General features: G+C 39.3%; 1 pseudogene; it reads right to left on the bottom strand.

Moving 5' to 3' along the window:
* Positions 1–5,802: 5,802 nt before the first annotated feature.
* On the bottom strand, positions 5,803–8,355 carry LOC149173179 (pentatricopeptide repeat-containing protein At4g14050, mitochondrial pseudogene; annotated as a pseudogene).
* Between the last annotated feature and the right edge of the window lie 12,108 nt (positions 8,356–20,463).

Raw genomic sequence — 20,463 nt, 5'->3', positions numbered from 1 at the left:
GCTTTCAGCACATTTTCAAGTTCTCCTTGTGGACAGTTTTTGGAATGTAACATTTCTTTTGATCAATAAAGATGAATCCAGCTTTGCACCAGCTCTAAATCTCTCTTAGGAGGTTGTAGCTCTTGGGGTTGGGCCCATCTCAAGCGCCCAGTACCTCCTTTGTTTACTTTCATGTGTCTTTGTTGCATTCTTAGAATAAAATCTGCTATTTAGATTTAAATATTGTGTTGTTATTTAGGTTGCTTTTGATGATTAAAAAGGTTCTTCATGTTCAGATTTACTTGATAGGTTAATCACAGGGAATATATTCAGAAAAAGGCTACCAAGTACTTTGGATCTCACCTCCCCTTCAGTGGAATCATGAGCTGGGACCAATGTAACCTTGCTGCCCACAAAAACACATTCTTTGCTTCACCATGCAATTAATAGTGTTGGATTCTTAGTTGTCGAACTTGATATCAGTTTTGATTGCATGCTTCAGTTTATGATTGCTTAGTTGCATAGTCATTTCACGTATTTCATTTTGAATAAACTTCTGTTCATTTCCTTTTGTTGTTAGGTCAGATTAGAGTAAAGTAACTAGGTCATAGGTTTTATAAGTGTTTGTTTGGTCAGTTTGAAAAACCGCTTGCAGAGTACCTGTTATCCTTCCTTACCTGCCCATACTCCATCTAGCCTACCTACTTCACCCTTCACTCAGAACCCTTACCTTACATTTGCCTCATTCACTTACTTTCCCATGATTCTCATCTTCTTGTGCAACATCGTTTCATCCCTCCTTAAACAAATCTCACCATCCACGCCACTCCTCAACTCCATCTTCCAAGTCTTGAACTCCCCTACACCCCTATTTCACCTCCATACTCATTCCTCCACCTTTTTCCCTCCATCCATGCTTCAAAACCCCATTTCTGAACATCCTGTAGAAAAATTACAGAACATCCTGTAGAACCCCTGCAGACTTCCTGTAGAAGCTCATAAACGCGGTTTCTTTGCAGCTAAACTTTGTGAAACTCTCTGCAAGGGTGTTAGGGACACCTTAGACCCTCTCTGAACCTTCCCAACGTTTCCCAAGCATTTCTCCTCCTTGATCCACCTCTGCACAGTAAAAAGCCAGTTAGAAGCACATGCATGATAATTCCAACAACTTGAACAAAAATACAAAAAGATGTTTTCTTCAGATAGAGGTAGTCTAGACACATGTATTTTACCTTCAAAGAAGTAATGGCATCTCTTTCAGTAGTTTGCATGCTCTCATTTGCGTCAGTAGGACTAGCTGGTAGAATTAGGGTTTGCTAGGGTTTGCGTTTCTTTTTGGCTTTCAGTTTCTTTCCGCAAGTAGATTAGCTTCCTTTGAGTTAGCTTTCATCCATCAATTAAAAAGCTTCTTCTAAGAGCTCATAGAGGTTGGCTTAAGCCCCTAGCGGACTTGTGCCAGCTGACCAAGTGACAGCTGCGGCAAGAGTTAGTACTTGTGCATACAGCACCGTCGCTTCCAAGTTTGTTACGAACTATCGGGTTGATAAAATTAAAGAAGGGAGTTCCAGGAGTTGTAGCATTATTGCTACAATACTGGGGCCCACCAGTGTTCTTCTCTTATGGTCAAATTACATTATATATATATATATATTAGAAAACAAAAGTAAAATTAATACTTAATAATTCAATAAAATTGAGATAAATTAGTAAATTTACAGATGGAAGTTTTTGGACTCCGGGTTTTCACAACCCATGGTTTTTCCCGTGGCATTCTTCTCTAATGTAGTCTATTTAAAGTATTATTGACTAATGTGAGACATTCATTGTAATAAAAGTTTTTAGCTAGATCAAAATAAATCTTAATTTCTACAACAAATACCATAAACCCGAACAATTTTCATATCCGATTTGGCAAGGAAAACCACTCAATAAAGACACACTACACATAGACTTGAGCCTTGAAATATTAGATTTTTTAGATTGTTTTGTATGTTATTCATTTTATTTTATATGTTTGAAATTTTACTCTGAGTTTGAAAATAAATGTGAGCATGAAAAAAAGAAAATCTAGTGTATGTAGTCTTACATTTTGTTTATATTTTTTTTTCTTCATTAAAATTTATAAGAGTTGCTCAGTTTAGACTGTGTCAACCGTTGGTTTTAACCTCCGAATGAAAATTCACAGGAATATGTTTCTCAGATGTTCATAACAACTTAGTTTAGATACAAATGTTTTTGAGTTTTATTTAGGAGATCGAATGATAACATTAAAAATAAAATTAAACCAAGGATAGTTAATATCTTCAACTCCTGCCAAGATAGAGTTATATATTCTCAATAGGTTTTACAGTATGACAGAGAATCTTATTAGGTTTACGGTCTAACAACGAAGCTTCAAATAGACCGTCTTAACTACCAAGCTTATATATATCAAACCAACCTAGATCCATCTTAACTCTGAATCTATTAAGCACCGAGAGAGATTAAATCTCTTGAGGTGCAAACATTTCCTCAAGTTTTGCACTAAAAAAAAAAGTTTGCACCACGAGAGATTTGATCCCTCTTGGAACTTAATAGATTTGGAGGTAAAATGGATTTAAGCTGGTCTTATATTTAAATAGAAAAGATGAACCAATCACCTTTCTTTTCGAAGGCAACCCATTAGAGATAGTGACAAAATACAAATATCTCGGGGTTGACTTCCAATATAAGCTTAGTTGAGAAACTTGTAGGGAAAAAAGGATATAGGGAAGATGGAAAGCCGCATACTTACTCCAAAACAGGTGCAGAAAAGCTAAACTTTGGGACTGGGAAGCCAAAGAAGAAACTTTTGGTTTGCTAGTTACGTCGATTGTTTTCTACGGTTGTGAAGTATGGGGAAGCAACATGTCAACTTGCAGTTGAAGAAAACCAAAAAGAATCTAGAGGCAACTAATTACTAGCAATCATAAAGTAAAATCCATAGCCATATGAAATTATTTTAGATGAAGTAGGTACTTTTCCATTAGATACGACAATGATAATCAGAGTAATAAGCTATTTAAAGAATGCTGAAAACATGGATAACCTACGCTGACCCAAGATAGCTACGAATGAGGAGTTAGACCATAGGAAGAAAACATGGATGAAGCAAAACAAGAAGTGGTTAACAGAGTATCAAGTTGCATGAATGTCCTAACACCAAGGAAGTAATAAAAAAAATTGTATTTGAAGAATTTAGGACCGCCATGTGAGAAAACATATTTAGGGGCAGCTATTAAAGGAAAAGAAAGGTTGTTAATTGCACCGTTGAGGATAGGATCACATCACCTTAGATCTGAGACCGGTAAGTGGAGGGTACCAAAGGAAGTTTGGGAAGAGAGAACTTGCATATTCTGCAATAAAGGTGTGGTGGAGACGGAACGATATTTTGTCATGGAATGTGTGGCCTATGAGTATATCCAAATTCGATATGAAAACAGTTTAAAGGTCAACAATGTGCACCACCTATTTGACGAGAATAGGACAACCAGATTGCTAGCCTTCTAGTTAGGATCCATAGTAGAAGATCCAACATCAAAATGAGTATGACTAAGGGCTACAATTGTTATTCTCTTGGTCCCTTAGGCTATTCAGCCTCATGCATGTCATTAAAATCAATTAATCAATCAATCTTATATACATATTTTTCTTTTGCATTAATAAATTGCCTCGAGTGGTCATGTTCATTGGGATTGTAAAATATTCCCCTCTTTGAGGGCTTTAACCACATAAAAACAATGGGGTTATAAACTTTAATGTATTTGTACGAGTGGTTACTTTAGGTGTTTGTCCTATGTGAAATACCCTATTTGGTCAAACATCCCAGAATTAGGTACCCTAGTTTATGTGGGAGAAGCTTAGTGACGTTGAAATATTCCTCGAAATCTCTCGCTATATTTCTGGAAACAAACCACTTTTCTAAATTTTTGTCCTTGGCATTGTTTTTGAGTTTTCTGAAAAATGCTATTATATTCAAGATGCAAAGGCAGGAAACTAAAATTATAGTCTCCACAACTTTCTAACTCCATACAAAGTGATTGGTTCCAGGTTTTGAAGGACATCTTACAAATGGCAATATGTCTAAGTAATTAGCATAGCTATTTTCAAATGGACATTCGAAAACCACAAACGACTTTACTACATCAATCATATTCCTCCATTCCAAAGCTAAAGTCACACATATATGACATTACTAAATCTGAAAACTCTAGTCAAGCGTGGTTTATGCCCGCTATAGCAACAATACATTTTGGCTCTTTTTCCATATTCCCCACCTCTTCCAACCCGCCTACAGTATATTGAAGGGTTGAAAGATTCTATGTACCAATGAATCATCAAATTAAAAAAGAATAAACTAGGGTACTGAAAAGCTATATTATCATACCTCCTCACATGGTTGAATACCTTTGTAAAACAATGGGATTTCACTGTACCATGTTTTGAAAGTTCACCATACCATTTATCGGTATCTGACATAACAGAAATATGACAGTTCCACTTTTGAAAGGTGCAAACAGACTTTATACCCTAAATCATGGTTGATAATCTAGACGATAAATTATTTTATATCTGTAGAAGCTTGAGACTTCCATTTCCTCGTGATTGCAAATTATTATCGAAAAAAGTGTCCTGCAATGTGTATCCTCACTTAGTATTAGGATATATAATATAGATCATTGTATTATCTTGTACCAATCTTAAGAACACTCTGTCATGGCAAAAATCACAAAAATAAATAGAATGAAGCGTACAAAGAAAACGCTAGATTGCAGTCGAGCAAGGTAGACTGCATATTGATGATCTCTGAAAATAGCTCCAAGATTGTAAAATATTTTTCAACAACTCTAATCTCTGAAACTGCAATACCTGTTAACCGATGAACCCACAGGTATATACAATAAAACATAGGAAGGAGAAGGCACACATAAGCACGATCAGAGGAAAGAATTTCAAACAGTTAAGAAACTTAAATTTTATACATAGTCCTTGAATCTTCATTAGTTAGTCCTCATGTTGATGTATTTGCCATTCAATCGATAATGTTCAGCCTGGCCATCCTCCAGAAGAATACATCAAGCGCAGCATTGGTACTTTCATGGAGGTTGATGGGGCTCTTGGCTTCTCCTCCAATTTCAATGCAGATGAGGATCTAATTCTTTCCTTGGCCTCGGCTTGTGATCCAACAAACATTGTCTGCTACAGCAGTGCTTGTTTGGTCTTCTTGTCTTCTTTTATGGACTAGGTTTCTTCTTCATCATCTAGGATTCACCCTTTGTTTGTTTATTTTTGATTATTTGTCCTTCTACTAATCTAGATTCTTGTTTCTCGTCTTTCCTTTTCAGAAGATGTCCTTTTACTGCTCTAGATTCTTTATAGTATAATTCGATCTTCATGCAAGACTGTTGAAAGTGTTTTTCCTTGATTACACCTTTTGCATCCTATTTTTCACAAACGTCATAGGCTCATACATAGGTCATGGTCTGGAAACACTTCATCAGAAGATTTATATCCGTTGTGTGCCCCAATTAGCCCGCACCGATAGTTTCCTCCAGATAAATGCATCAAGCTCAGCATTGGTGTTTTCATGGTAGATGATCTGGATATAGGCTTCTCCTGTGATTTCAAAGCAGATGAGGGTCTAATTCTTTTCTTGGCCTCTGCTTGTGATCCAATCAACCTTCTCTGCTACAGGTGTGCTTGTTTGGTATTCTTGTCCTCTTTTATGGGCTAGGTTTCTTCTTCATTTGTCTAGGGTTTACCCCTTCGTTTGTCTGTTGTTTTGTTATCTGAACACCTACTAATCTAGATTTTTGTTTCTCAACTTCCCTCTTCAGAAGATGTCCTCTTACTACAGATTCATTTTAGTATAATTTGGTTATTATGCAACACTGTTGAAGGGGTTTTTCCTTTATCACCCCATTAAACTTTGCATCTTGCCTTTTAAAATTGGCATAGACTCATACATAGGCCATAGTCTGGGAAACACCTCATCAGAAAACGTATATACGTTGCGTACCCCACTTAGCCCTCACCAATAATTTCCACAAGAACACTGCCCATCCTTGAAATGATGAAAACGGCTGGCATCTCTCACAACGATTTCTCGCTGAACTGTGTTAGAGATAAACTTGATGGCAGTGTGGCAATCAACACATACACGAAGGTTTTTCATCACTCGGATGGTTGTCCGAGGAGGTGTTGAAATAATCCCAAAAGCAATTGCCAGCTTTTCACTGTGACACCAAAGGAGAAGTTCTCTTTGCTCTTCCTCTACATCAAGCAGCACAGCATTTGTGCCGGGTACATATCCTGCTTGTTTAATTTCCTTAGCCAGCTTATCCAGCATGGCGTAAATCTCCTCTTTGTGTGGGTGAGATTTGTCTCCTGAAATAAATACATGCAGACCACTCTTGACCTCAATCCAGCTGCATCCGGGCTGTTTTTTTAGTCCGTTGTTTTTCATTAATTTCCTCACCTTAGCTACACCATCCCACCTACCTAAGGCAGCATAAGTGTTTGACAACAGTACATAAGTGGCGTTGTCTTGCACTTTCAACTGCAGAATCTGTTCTGCTACACGTCCTGCTAGCTGTATGTTTCCGTGGATTCTACAGGCACCTAACAAGGCCCCCCATACAGCAAGATTTGGTTCGACTGGCATTCCGCGTATGAATTCCTCTGCCTCGTCCAGGAATCCAGCGCGGCCAAGAAGATCAACCATGCAGCTATAGTGCTCTACTTTTGGAGTGATCCCATGCACTTCTCCCATTGAATTGAAAAAATGACGACCTTCATCTACTAGTCCGGCATGGCTGCAAGCAGAAAGCAAACTAACATAAGTGATTTCATTAGCTTTCACGTCTGCCTCTTGCATTTTTTCAAACAATTGAAGGGCATCCTTTCCTCGGCCATGCTGAGCGCATGCTGCAATCATTGCAGTCCATGAAACAACATTCCTTTCGGACATTTTGTCAAACACTTCCATAGCATTTTCTATACTTCCACATTTAGCATACATATCGACCAGAGCACTCCCAACTATCAAATCCATCTCAAATCCAGTCTTGACAATGTGTGAATGGATCTGCTTACCATGCTGTAAAACCGCAAGATTGGCACAAGCTCTGAGAACACTAGCAAAAGTAATTCTATCTGCCTTCATCCCAGAACTCTGCATTCTAAAAAATACTTTCGTGGCCTTGTCGCTATGCTCGTTCTTGGTTAATCCAACAATCATTGCATTCCACGAAACTGTGTCTCTTACAGATATTTGATCAAATAGTTCAAGTGCTTCATCCAAATTACCCCATTGTGCATATCCTGCAACCATTGCAGTTAAAGACACAGTATTATGTTCAGGCATTTTATCAAACACATTGCGCGCGTCCTCAATTCCACCACATTTGGCATACATATCTACAAGAGAACTGCCTACAATTATATTGGATTCAAAACCTGCTTCAAAGAAATGTCTATGCACCTGTCTTCCAACCTGTAAATCACCGACAATCCCACACGCCTTGAGGACACTGACAAAAGTGACGCAATTTCCCCTAATAGCTTCACTTTGCATTTGGAGAAAAAGATTCAAAGCGTCTGCACCTCGCCCATCTTGGGCATATCCCGAAATCAAGGCAGTAAAAGAAACCACATTTCGTTTAGCCATTTTGTCAAACACTTGGCGTGCATTCTCCAAACTACCGCATTTACCATACATGTTAATAAGGTGGTTTTGTAAGAAAAGCTCTTGCTTCAATCCAATTTTTACAATGCGGGCGTGGATAGTTTTTCCTTCTGGTAATGCCCCTGTCTTGGCGCATCGCTGCAATAGTGATGAATAAGCTTTGGAGTCAACACACATGAAGTGGCTGTTTATTATTGGATACCTAATGTTCGGTTTCTCTCCCAAATTATCTTCTTTTTCAGAATCCTTCTTCTCGATGTACTCGAAATTTCGATTACAGGATGAAACGTAGTTGTTGATGGCAAGAGAATTTTGCGTGTGATCGAAGAGGTGGGCAGGAATATAATGCGAATGGCATTTTATACTGTATTGGAGAAAAAGAAAACGCTTCATCGTATAGCATTGTAAATGCAGAAGACACTATTTCTGAGATCGAACTTCCTCCATCGCCTCAATGGAGACCTTTCATTCATATACAGATTGCGGCGGAGCTATCGGCTTTCCTACCGGGTTAATGCATAACGTGAGCCAAGGCCATCCACTTCAAAGGAAAGGAAAGCACCATCGCTCCTCGCTATTGGTCAACACGCATGGCGAGGCGTATTTAGCAGGTATCGAGCCATTAATACGCCGTGCAGTGTATACTGGAAAATGTACCTGTTTCGATCTACAGTAGGCTCCCGTATTTGTGGTTCAATAGATTTTGAGACATTACAGTGGGCTCCTGTATTTATGGTTCAATAGATTTTGAAATATTGGTATCAGTCTTGGAATTTCAAATCCGTCAAATGAAAATGTCAGGACGTTTTTACATTTTAATTTTTTATGTTTTTTATTTTAGTTTTAATGTGAATGTCAACCTTTTCTTATTTACAAACTTTTTTTCTACTCTACTTTTACATCTCGATTTTCATTAATCTCTTTTCGAAAATTGATGTTTTATTTGGTTTCAAGATATTATTCATATTTTAATATTGGATTTATATTTTACTCAAAAGTAAAAGATTATATTCTGTTGATGCTTAATAATTCAATGAAGAAGAGGAAGTTAATCCCTATCCACCATGTATACCTTAGTACACTTTTGTAGCTCTTTTGGAAAATGACACTGGTCAGACTCCATCTTAAAATTCCATCTGTGTGACACAAGAAGACTCCCATTTTAACAAAGGCCTTGCCAAATTCTACATGCTAGATAGCAATTACTAGGAAAATGTGTATTTTGATTGTTCAAAATTGCAAATGTGTATTTTGATTGTTCACAATTGAGGAAAAAATCTAAGGGATGGGTGCAAAATTTAAAGTGGAATGAATTAAAGGTCAACGACCACCACTCCATAAAATTGAGATACTCATAATAACAACTCCTCTTTTACAAAAAGAAATATAACAACTTAGGAATAAAACACTCATCTATCTCATAATACATGAAAACATTCACACCCTAATGGCGATTATAACTTATGTCTTTATAATATTTTTATGTACACTTTCTCATATTCTATCAATATAATTTTTTATTGTATCCAAAAGGGCAGGATTTCTATCCACACCTACAATCACCATATTTCATTCCTCGGACGGATGAAGAGTTGAATGTGAAAATAACCCTTTTTTACAACACAATTTTTGTATTGTATCCAAAAGGGTAGGATTTGTATCCAATGCTACAATCACCATAGTTCATTGCTAGGACTGAATGTGGAAATAACCCTATTTTATGGGGCTCCCAATAGACTGTTGTATGGCGGAGCCCTAACCCTAATTTGAAATTCCTCACCTACTCCCATCTTAATAAAACATTGTATTTTTATGAAAAGTTATATTATTAATTAAAAAAGATAAAATCAATCTCACTAAATTAAACAAACAAAATAAATATTTGAAATTTCTTTTATATTTATTATAAATTTTTAATAAAATTTAAGTGATTAATAATTTTAAAATGAATCAACTTTTTATTTATTTATTTTCCAAACTGTGATTAAGCAATATCACATTTTTTTTCCATTAAAATATGTTATTATCACTACAATCTAATATTTAAACTATGAATATATAATATTCTTAGACTCTATTCATTTCAAAGTTTTCCCATATTTAAGGATTCTAAACCTACTGTTTCTCTAATAAAACAAGCATCCATTATGTTAGAAAGTTAGTATTGGAATCATTATGTTCATTGAGATTCTGACAAAGTCAACCATGATAGTCTACGAGGCAGACCATTGACGATATTTTCATTGCCATCCATTCCATTCCTTGTTATACATTTACTGGAGTATAATAATGATTTGGAAAGGTTGGCAGAATTTTCTTCAGCTAGAAAACTGATGACAACTTCCTTCCGAGTCAAAGTTTATATTCAACGATTGTACAAAGGTTTTGAAAAAAATATGTAGTTGAATGGAAAACAAAAACTGGTTTGTTGAAACTGGGTCCTTGCTCAAGTAGCTAACCTCTGTATTTAATCATTGTTGTTATGTGAGAAAATCTACAACTTTATCAAGAAAACCAATTATAATCCCTTCCTATGAAAGAGTTGGCAGAGTTTTCGTAGCTTGGAGAGGTGATGATAATTTTCTCCCTAGTCATTTATAATGAAAAATTGTACATACATTTTCCATTTTTGAAATATGTAGATTAAAAGAAACAACTGGTTTGGTGAAACTCTTCATTCGTCAATTAGCAAAGCCCAATAATAATTGCAATTCAGTCAAAAGAGTTCACGTTGCAGGTTGTTCTTACGCTTAAGATACTCTCTCAAAAAGGCTACAACAAATCCAAATATAAACACAAACTATTATTCATTTTACTCTGTACAATATCAAGAAAACCAGGTAGAATCCACTCATGTGATTGTAATAGAAAAAGGTTATTAATTTACACGGTTTACATTCATTTGCTCAACACAAGTTTCCCTAATTTATGTATTGATTTCATGCTCAGAACATTACATTACAGTGAAAGATAAAACCATGCTAAATACAATTACTGCAACCTAAAGAGTTGTGGATCACTTTGTGGCATGTAGCAATATTGTAGGGATCCTTTCAATGAGTTGAGAATAAAATAATAAACCAAGTGGACCTTTTAACAAACTCTAGACTTCAAAAAATCACCCATGGTTTTATAGACAAGGCCTGCGAAGCATTGGATGAGAGAAACCTATTCTCTAAAAACCACCCAAATGTTTTTAAGTGGTGTTTCTGTACATCCCTGCTATTCATAGAAAATGGGTGTGATTTCATTGAAGATCTCCCTAGGGTTAAGGACCAAGACATAAATCTTTCACTTAGTACTACCTCAAAGTGTTACATTGTCTTACGGTACCGAAGCATGTTCTGAGGTTCTTGGTTATTGTAGAGATGTGATTGCAAGTCTATGTTATATATTTTTGATCAGGCGGGATTCTGGTGAGGTAATAAAATTTATACATCATTATAAAGTTCTTCATGCAATAATCAAACACTCGAATTAAACTCTACTCAGAAAAAAAATTAATGTTATCATCTGACCTGAGAAACTTATCGAATTGTTTTTGACAGAGCTAGTTGAAATGGCGAGTTGGGTTATGTTGGCTTGTTGGGGCCTAACCTAGGTTCAAGTTAATTAACCAAACAAATCCTGGTACTACTGGCTCTTTCGGCAACAGTCCGCGGAGCGCAGATTGAGGTCTCACCCGAAGTAGTATGGAAGGGTTCTAGAACCAAGTTTCTGAACCCTGGAGATGTTTGATGAGTTTTCCTGGTTCGCGGTTTGTCCCTACGCGCAGGTTGCTTCGTGCACTTTCTCGTTCCTCGCGGCCTGATATACTGCCTTCGCGTAGCCCTACCCAAGGGTTGTGCACCGTTCTCTGTGTTATTACCCAAAACCTTGCTTATATTCCAATATTAGTTAATTATCTTTGCCTACTTGAGTGCTTTAAGTTATACTTAACAACATAGGACCTTCATACAGGTGCGCGTAGTAAATAAACAGTATATTTGCAAATTATATCAATCATGCATTAACCCAAGAACAGATACACAGAATTATAGCAAAGCTTCTCTTTATTGATTCTTTCCCCGGTTACAGACTCAACTTGTCCTGTGCACTCAGCTGCGGACTACTAGGCCTATGCACACTCAGCTGCAGAGCCTTCTCCTACTCTACGATCCATGGGCACACTCTACACTTTGACCCCACCACTTAGACTTCTCATTCTTCCTTCATTATTCGTTAGTCTTCTTTTACACTTAGAGCCTTGCTCTATTTATACAATCCCATGGTCCGCGGACCATGGGTAGGTCTATCCAGCTGACATTACATTACAAAACTAGGGTGGACAACCCTGTGACTATATCATACTTTCGCGCCTCGTGCCCGCAATTCACGAAGCTTTACAACAATATTCAGTCAAAACTTTGGCTTTAAGCCCTGAAACATGCCTTTCGGGGATTCCATGCCCAACAGGCCCCCAACACAAACATCGTTACTTGCCCTCGAGTCACTCTATCAGTGTCATGATCTTTGCGCAGAGTCCCTCCAACTGTTCTCGAATTGCAGCAAGGTCAATAGCACATTGAGCTGCTGCTTGCTGGATCTGTTGCATACGCTATTCCGAAACCTCTGTGTCGGGAGTGCTTCTCTGCAGGTATCCCCTTCATGTGTGCGAGCTTGTGTTATAGACATGTTTGTGCCTTACAGCTATAAGCATGAAATGTCCATAAACCAAGGGATCCTAAGCCCCTAAAAGTGTTGTTCCAGCTCCTAAAGAAACAAGGTCAACAAATTATAGTTTCTCCCAGAAGTTCTCCACCAGAAACCACTCAGAACTAGTCAAATCAGGATCATTTCAGATGCTCCACTGGCTAGGTGCGTTGCAACGCACTTGAATGCACTACCAGGGTGCGTTGAGCGGGAAATGACAAGTGGCAGAGTCATTCCACGAGGTGGAGAGACAATGGAAGCTTCCAGAATCTTCTCCAATGACACTTGCCTCACTGAATTCGACCAGTGATGAGTAAGAGGCTCTCAGTCTCCAAGTGGAAGCAAGAACTGACAGAGAGAAGCCACTAATCAATTCATGAGTTGACTCATCCTCTTTGCATACATCTATATATGGATCCCTCACCAAGAGATCCAGAGGCTGGAATTTTGTACATTGCAGAGAATTGCTGTTGGTTTTCTGATAGATATCAGAGTATTGGGTGATTTATGCTTTGTTAGAGGTGAAGAAGGGATTCTATGCTGGGAGGTTGATGTTGGATCAGGAATCATCGGTTGTAACTCCTCCTGGATCTTCTTGTTTTATCAATAAAACTATTTGAGTTTCTCCTACATGCTTGTATATCATTGATGTGTGTTATATTTGTATGTTTAGCTTAAATCTGATCCTAAGATTTTTATGAACACAAATCCATGTCTTTGTGTAGTTTCTTTCTTCTGTGAACTTGCAGGAACTTGGTGACGCTGGGCAAGTGAGGGAGCGGGTAGCTGGGAGTTGTCAAAGAGAAGAGAGATTGGATCAAAGGACCAGCGCAAGACACAGGTTGGTTCATCCTATTCATCTTCGTTTATAGTTCATAAAGGAGAATACAAGAATAGTTTTCCCTGTTTGTTTCTGAGGTCTTTGTCACAACCCAGTGGGATAGGGTCGTTCTGAATAGACACTTTTCCCGAAAACAAAATGGCGACTCCGCTGGGGATCATGTCTAGTTAGTTTGTTTGTGTTTCTATTGTTGTTCATCTCATAAACTCAGAAGTAGCGAATCGAACTGCATTTGCCATTTACAAATGCAAAGTAGACATCTGCTACTCTAGTCCATTCACTGGATCTGTTTATGATCTGAACAGCTGATTCACAAATGATCTGATTACCCTTTGTGATAGCTCTTAAACCTCTTTTAAATCAACCCTCTGATTGTGCATTGATGATTGCTTTTACCCGGCCAAAAACCATAGATTAAACTGCAAACCGTGACCCAGAACCCGGAGAGAATTCTCGTTTCTGCTCCAGCGCAGACTTTGTGAAGAGACTCTGCATTTCAGCGCAGTTCCCGAGAGGGCTACCTGCGTTGCAATTCAGTTTCTCTGTGTAGCAGGTGCGTTGATCAGCTTAGCCCTGTCTAGCTGAGGTTCTTTGCTCACTTTTTCCAGTTTTGCCTCTGATTTTTGCAGCCTGTGATCAGTGTGTGTGTCTGTTTAAAAGCCCCTTTTCTTTGCCTTAATTCTACCTCAATTGTATAAAAGAAACTATATTTGTTTTTGTGTGTTTGTTACGTCATTTACAGTTTCCCATTGCAAAAGTAAACTAGTCATACTGTCGTCCTTGGATTTAGATCTGTCGTAAGCACCAATTTTGATCTTAGGAGAAAGTTTATTTGTTGTTGACAGTCGATTACGCTTTTACTTTTGCCTTTGGCTTGAATTTGTGAATTTCTAGTGCCGAAACAAGTGTTTACTTCAAAATCATAAAGTGTCGTAATCGTCTCTACCTTTTGATTTTGAAAAGAAACTTGTTTGTGTTTTTCACTTGAAAGCGAATTCAAATTTGTACAAAAACTTTCTTTTTAGGCATCAATATTAAGAAAGTGAAAAACAAATACATGCACATGTGCATTTGCATATTGATAGTCTGTTTGGCTTGATTTAGGAAAAGTGCATTTACAGTGTGCTCTTTGCTCTTTGAGAAAAGATTGTGTCTTTCTTTTCCCCTTGTAGCTAGGATTTTCGTTACTGAAAAGAGATAAAAGCTTGCTTATCATCTTTAGATTGCATTTTAAGAATTACATCTACATCTCGTGGTGAACCCAAAAGGCAAACTTCATAAGAAAGATCAACCTAAAATAAATTCAATGAACTTAACAACGCTTTGTAACTTAACGCACAACATCTAGAGGTCTAGGCTAGAGACGTATTCTGGCGTCGTAAAGCCTGGTAACTGTTGTCCTCACTGATGGTTGGGTGATTCCTCCACTTTGAGACGATAAGTGCCAATACGGACTTGTGCTCCCACGTATCGTCGAGTATATATTGGGAGACCCCTATAGGCATAAAACCTTTATCCATAGGAAGCCGTGTCGGCCGCCCTACTGATCGCAATGCACCGAACACAGCATTCGGGAAGATTGACTGCCATACCCTAAAAAGTATTCTGCAGTTTTGCAATTGGTTTGGTACTCCCTCTACCTAGACCTCCAGAGCAGTCCCTTTCGTTCCTTTTCAGACTCCTTAACATAAAAGGTCCATCTGAGCACTTGTCACTTCAGGCTCATTAAAAATCGAAGGAGACTAGAGTCATCTTTTGTTTTTTTCTCGACTCTTTAAAACTGAAAAAACAAGTTGTGTCAAAGCGTGTTAAAATTTATTTTAAACGGAATATTCATACCCTTTTCCTGCGTTGATCTTTAGGTTGAGAAAATGGAGCCTACCAACCAAGGAATTCCCCTTGGTGGAAATCCTAGTCCCTTCTCCTCTTGGGGAGATGTTGGTGCGCCCCATATGGCCACATTGTTGCTTCCAGGACTGACAATTGGCTTGCCATTATGGCTCTTCTCAACCAATGTCGTTCAGAACACCACTATTCCTGAACAATCGAATCAGCATTTAGACGAGTCCAGAGTTACCCACCAGCCTTCTACTTCCTCTAATTCTTCCTCTCCTCCTTCCTCTTCGCTTGACGGGACTGGTAAAGCCAAAAGCCAAGTTCCTAAGGAGAAGAAGGAAAAGAAGAAGAAAGAGAAAAAGAAGAAGGAGCCAAAGGCGAATGGGGGAAAACGAGTGTCGTCTAACGAAAATCCACACACAGCACTGACCAGGCCTAAATCGCCATGTGTCATTTGCAGAGGAGACCACTTTCACAGAGATTGTCCTTGCATCCCCCGGATACTAAGGGACTGGTCTCCTCGTTTGCAAAAACCGGTGTCATCAACCTCTGGAGATCATGTTGAAAGCACATCGTCAACTAGTGAAAGTGAAGCCCCGGGACAAAGAAGGATAGCTAGATTTCCTTGTAAACTGTGCGAAGGCGACCATGCCCTCCACCGTTGTCCCTTCTTAGATGAGGCTAAAAGAGTTTTGGAAGATCGTCCGGTTTCACCGTTACGACTTCCTCCTGGATAAAAAAAACTCTTGCCGAGTCCGTCACTAGTTGAGAACCCAGCTGGCCCGCTCAAGTGGTCGGCTGAAGCGTCTATCATTGAAGATAAACCAACTAAATCCATACCAGACGGAAGTCAAGAGGTCGAGGCGGCAGTTGACCCAGTCTTGCCTTTAGAGGTTTTATCTTCAGATGATATAGTCACTAAAGAGAACAAGGATGACACCGTCCAAATTCTCTTCATCAACACAGACTCCGACGAACATGGGGGCAATCCACCCATTCCTTTACCGCAGGAAGGAAGTTCGTCAGAGCCATACCCGGCCGTCTACTCGGTCCCACCTCCAAGCAACCTAGTTGTATCCTTCGACTGGAATCAACTAGGCAGACCCCGTTTGCCAGCAAGCATACTATTCCGAATTATCGTTCAAATATATAGAATGGTCATGGCTGGCACCATCATAGATGAGGGGGCTTCTGTGAGTATCCATTCCTCTATTGCTTGGAAAGCGCTTGGTTCGCCATCGCTGTTGCCTGAAATGAGAAATCTGACAGGCTTTGATAAAGGAACCAGTCGACCTTTAGGGATCCTTCCCAATGTGCCCATAACATTGAGAGGGAAGACAGTTCGCATGAACGTCATGGTCGTTCAAGGACCCTTGGATTATATAACCTACTCCTTGGACGAGACTATATTTATTGCATGGGAGCCATCGTCTCCTCACTCTTTAGAGTAATGTGTTTTCCTCACGAAGGAAGAGTGGTCAAGCTCGTGGACCAGCTTTCATTTCCCGGATCACGCATAGCAAATAGTCATATACCGTCCCTAAATGGTCTCTTCACGCAAGAAATGTCTCAATTCCCAGTCCGTCCTCCCGATGAGTGCGAGTAATTCGGAGGGATATGACTGAAACCCAGGGGGCATGCGTCCTGGTCTGCTTCGGCAGGAAAACTTCGGGTATAGGGTAGGTTTCCGCGGGAGAATATGACTAGTCTGTATCCCATCCGTCGGTGGAAGAGGGGTTATTCTAGAATAAGATTCTTTTGTCAAAGTTATGTGAGTTGACAGACGGAGTCACTCACCTTTGTTTATCTCGATAGACATCGCCAAAGAAGTGTTTTGTTTGCACCGCAAATAGAGCAATCTTTGGGTAGCCTGTAAGAGGTAGGCCTCTCCTGATAGAACAAATGTTTTGTCTGCAAATTGAGGGGTAACTTTGAAACTTTGTTTTATACCTGGGGGCATGCAAACCTTTTGGCATGCAAGAAAGGGGCGGCTATTTATTTTTTTAAATTTTTAGGACCTCTAACCCTTTAAACTCGTAGGATTAGTCGTCACCAAACTTGCATAAAGAAAGGATGTGGGGCAAAAATCTAAAAGTTGCCGTTTTTATATGAGACATTCTTATCATATGACTGGATTAATCGAGCATTTTTAGCGCATAGTTCAAGCTCGTTAAAAAATAAACATAAGATCGAGCAAATGTTTCCACCTGCGTTTAAGCTCGTTAAAAAATGAACTATCCTCCGGTAAATAACCACCGTGAATGAAGCATTTTCAGCCATTAAAGCCTTAGTCGTGTTTGCACCATCACCTCCACTTTTCCATTGGTCGATCATTCACCTTCGTCTGATTGTTTACCCATTTTGAGGAACAGCTGCGAAGAGTGATTTCACTAGCCATCCTTGTGACACTGCCGTGATTGGAAAATTCCAAACCTTACCTGGAATCAGCTGCTACCCATTTTATCACTCGTTCCTCAAAAGACGAGTCTCCTTTAAGCTCTTTTCATCTAACTCGTAAAATATGAAAAGATTGCCGAGTTTTGGCCTTCCAGCTCGTTAAAGCGACAGGAAGTGCTATCCCTCCTCTAGATTTTAATCTTTTTGGACCTGAGGGATTATTGCACAAAAAGATCGAGCGCTTGTTTTGTTCGGTTCGTTAAAACTATCGAAAACTCATCCCTTTTGTATTGTTTTATACTTTTTCGGGCTTAAGGGATTAGATGATGAAAAAGGAATTCCATAGTTACCTTTACGTACCTTTTTAGACTCTCTAAAAATGAAAAGGACCGAGTTTTCTTTGTCGTTAGACTCGTTAAAAAGATTTAATAGCGACAAACTTGTCTTTAGACGAGAACGAGTTTCACTATCGCTAGGCTCGTTAAAACATAGCGATGGGTTTGCCCGAAGGGCAAATTATAGAACAAGCATATGTTATCCTCCTCAAGCTTGACAAAAATAAAGAGGTATTGGTAAGCAATGACTGGGGAAAAATTGGGAAGAAAACTCAAAGAAACTTTATTGGTAGCAAGTCGCTCTTGAACATGACACTTCCACTCCGTGCCTGAGTCGGGTTGGGTTGTTTCATTCACCGGTCACATCACCATGGTCACGCCATTCCATCCACATTTGGGTTAAATGCTACCGATCCATCACATAAGTGTCGCCGACATGTTCAAGAGAAGTCATCCTGAGAAGTCACCCATGTTCCATCCACTACCATACATTATACTTCATTCTGTCATGACCGCCACCCTGAACCATATATCACCAGATCGTTTTCACCTCCATCAAAATCATTTGCTCTGTTTCGTGTCATTGATGTGGGATTCATTAAGGCCCTCCTTTGACAGATCGCTTCTTGTCGACATTAGCTCATTATCCAAGAAGTTGATATAGGAACACCCCTTCAGTACTTTGAAGCTTGCATGCCTCAATGGCAAGTTTCTCACTTCCGGCGACAGGTATACATCAATGACCTTCGATCGAAAGATTTCGCGTGGTGTTCGACGCCAAGTCCTTTATTCACACCACGTGAATTGTACTGCAGTACCTTGAGGGTCATTATCATTATCGGTGATTCCTCTCGCGCTTGTTAACAGTTTACATCATTGATTGGTAATCAAGCGATGTCTTTCCATGTTCGACTTCAAAACATTTCTCACATGGATCGACTTGTACTTAGAGTGAAGATCGGACGAGATTGAAGACCCCAGATCTAGTTTCATCCATCCAGGCTGCGATATATATTCAGGAAAAATAAAGACATTGAAATGTATAGCATTGCAGCACAGATAATCATCCTACCAAAAGGATGATGACTTCATCAGAATCATCAGTCTACCATCAAACGATTGTCTGTCCTATGTACATGAAAATGAATTTATAAAGTTGAGCATGGGAATGCCTGCCTCAACTAGATCATGAAAACAGTATGAAGATAATGTATTGTATTGTATCTTATTACAGGTCTCCTCCCCAGCATTAGAAGAACTTCGGATCCTCCTAATAAAGCATTTCACCCGATAAACGGCCTCATACTTTAGGGGGCAACTGTTATAGAAATTTTCGTGCCTTACAGCTATAAGCATGAAATGTCCATAAACCAAGGGATCCTAAGTCCCTAAAAGTGTTGTTCCAGCTCCTAAAGAAATAAGGTCAACAAATTACAGCTTCTCCCAGAAGTTCTCCACCAGAAACTGCTCAGAACTAGTCAAATCAGGATCATTTCAGATGCTCCACTGGCTAGGTGCGTTGCAACGCACTTGAATGCACTACCAGGGTGCGTTGAGCGGGAAATGACAAGTGGCAGAGTCATTCCACGAGGTGGAGAGACAATGGAAGCTTCCAGAATCTTCTCCAATGACACTTGCCTCACTAAATTCGACCAGTGATGAGTAAGAGGCTCTCAGTCTCCAAGTGGAAGTAAGAACTGACAGAGAGAAACCACTAATCAATTCATGAGCTGACTCATCCTCTTTGCATACATCTATATATGGATCCCTCACCAAGAGATCCAGAGGCTGGAATTTTGTACATTGCAGAGAATTGCTGTTGGTTTTCTGATAGATATCAGAGTATTGGGTGATTCATGCTTTGTTAGAGGTGAAGAAGGGATTCTATGCTGGGAGGTTGATGCTGGATCAGGAATCATCGGTTGTAACTCCTCCTGGATCTTCTTGTTTTATCAATAAAACTATTTGAGTTTCTCCTACATGCTTGTATATCATTGATGTGTGTTATATTTGTATGTTTAGCTTAAATCTGATCCTAAGCTTTTTATGAACATAAATCCATGTCTTTGTGTAGTTTCTTTTTTCTGTGAACTTGCAGGAACTTGGTGATGCTGGGCAAGTGAGGGAGCGGGTAGCTAGGAGCTGTCAAAGAGAAGAGAGATTGGATCAAAGGACCAGCGCAAGACACAGGTTGGTTCATCCTATTCATCTTCGTTTATAGTTCATAAAGGAGAATACAAGAATAGTTTTCCCTGTTTGTTTCTGAGGTCTCTGTCACAACCCAGTGGGATAGGGTCATTCTGAATAGACACTTTTCTCGAAAACAACTTGCCTTCAATTTCTGCCGTGATGGTGAAGGCCTCGTCGATCCAAGGCTAAACGCGTGCCTTCAGGACTACTTCCTTATGTTGTGCAGCATCCACCTACTCCTTTAGCACTTTAGCCTACTGCATCCATGTAAGCCTCTAAGTGAGGACCACCGTCTGCGCAGTTCCTTGGACAGTGTCATACTGCTGTTGGAGTTCTCGCGCCTCTGTCTCTAAGCACTGGATGTTTGGGTCCTCCTACAGATTTGTGAGGACATCAAGTGATACTTCCAACATACTGGTGCAGTCTTGCACTGCACCACCAATCTCCTCCAATCTCGCTGTGATAGCGCTAGCGTGCTATTCTCTGAC

Source organism: Pinus tabuliformis, chromosome 4_2, assembly GCF_031772625.1.
Source record: "Pinus tabuliformis cultivar Carrire ecotype Pingquan chromosome 4_2, CPIR1, whole genome shotgun sequence".
Lineage (NCBI taxonomy): Eukaryota > Viridiplantae > Streptophyta > Pinopsida > Pinales > Pinaceae > Pinus > Pinus tabuliformis.
This window is presented reverse-complemented; position numbering and strand designations above follow the sequence as displayed.